The following is a 1,996-nucleotide window of genomic DNA, read 5'->3' as shown; positions in this document are numbered from 1 at the left end:
AATGCATCAATTCTTCTGTCTTTCTTTTACATTGTCCAGCTTTCACATGCATATGAGGCAATCGAAAATACCATGGCTTGGGTCATGCGCACCTTAGTCATCAAAGTGATATCTTTGCTTTTTAAAACCTTAAAGAGGTCTTTTGCAGCAGATTTGCCCAATATAACACTTTGTTTGATTTCTTGACTGTTGCTTCCATGGATATTGATTGTTGATCCAAGTAGAATGAAATCTTTGATGACTTCAATTTTTTTCTCCATTTATCATGATGTTGTTTATGGATCCAGTTGTGAGGATTTTCATTTTCTTCACATTCGTGTGTAATACATACTGAAGTCTGTTGTCTTTGACCTTCATCAATAAGTGCTTCAAGTCATATTCATTTTCGGCAAGCAAGGTTGTGTCATCTGCATATCGCAGGTTGCTAATGATCTTCCTTCAGTCCTGTTGCTGCATTCTTCTTTATATAGTCCAGTTTATTAGATTATTTGTTCAGCATACAGACGCCCTCCTCCTCATTCATCCTGCCATGAGACTAGCCCAGTTGTTTGAACGTAGTCTGCAAACCCCTCTGAGGCTGACTCTCAGCGTCCTTGCTGGCCTTAGTCCTCATCCATCTTCCTCTCACAGTCTAGGAGCCTGAACGTGGACCCCTGTGGTTCTTCTCACACGGCAAGCTCTTTGCCAGGTAATTCACTTCACACATACCATATTTTTATGCAGATAACGCTCACCTTCTACGTTTGTTTGCCAGCTGCACCCTTCCCCCATGAAGTATTTTCGTACGTGCTGCTATGCCAATTTTTTTTACATGTTGCTGTAAAAAAATTAGCATAGTGCACTTACAAAAATATCTTGCAAGGGGAGGGTGCAGTTGACAAAGAAACGTAGAAGGTGCACATTATTAGCATAAAAATACAGTACTACTTCTTCTAGGGGAAACACTTCCCCTGTTCTCCCTAAGTTAAGCTTCAAAGCTCACTTATGTGTTACTTCCTCAGGAGCTGTCACTGTAACTTTGGTCCTCCTCCTTCCTCTTTTCATGGTCCCCTGGACTTTCCCATCATTGTCCTCATCACAGCAAAGGTCCATTATTTTATTCAATGACTATCTTACTACCACACTGTAACATCCAGGAAGGCAGGAAGCAATCATCTCCAATTCACTGTGCGTTCTTGAGTGGGAGAAGAAGAGCAAGGAGATACCCAGTGAACCAGATCTTCCTGCAGGAATCTGTTGATGTATGAACATTTTACATCATGGTTGCATTGTGGGGAATGAAAACAGATTGAGAACTTCTTGTCTAGTAGTTCCAGGCAAGATGTAGATACCAGAGATGTATCTTCCAATATGTTGTGTTACAGAAAACATGCCAAGCAGCAGCTCATCCTGAAGGCAGCACTTGAAGAGCAGCTTTTCAACAGGGGTCATGCATGACACTAAGGTGAGAGTGGATCACAAGAAACATGTCACCCAATAAAGCAACCAAGCTTCCCATCAACTCTTTAAAAACATAATAAATTAACAAAAGTTTGACATTATCTCCAGAGTAAAAGCACGCCCATTCTCTTGAATTCTGATGTGCTTAATTGAAAATTATAGAAATATTAGAGTTATAGTCAGAATTCAGGTATTGAACATAACTGGCAGCCTCAGCACCCTATTATTGACGTGCCATCAGTATCTGTGGCAATCATAAATACTGCAGTACTTTACTTTCCTGGAAACTTGGGGCACATGGGAGGGGACTGAGTTCTCATGCAGTGTCATAGATATGATCTTTCATGTGTGTCCATGGAAAAAAAGCTCAAAATCACTGCTCTTGATCAGGGGCTAGAAAACTTCTTCTGTAAAGGGACAAATAGTAAATATTTTAGACTTTGGGAATCATATGGTCCTTCTTAGGCTGGGTGCTCTAGAGGATCAAAACCAGTGAAGTGTATATATAAATATACAGAGAGAGGTTTATATCAAGGAAATGGCTCACATGGTTGTG

The sequence above is a fragment of the Trichechus manatus genome, unplaced genomic scaffold (genome assembly GCF_000243295.1).
Source record: "Trichechus manatus latirostris isolate Lorelei unplaced genomic scaffold, TriManLat1.0 scaffold00183, whole genome shotgun sequence".
Classification (NCBI taxonomy): Eukaryota; Metazoa; Chordata; class Mammalia; order Sirenia; family Trichechidae; genus Trichechus; species Trichechus manatus.
Note: the sequence above shows the minus strand (reverse complement) of the source record.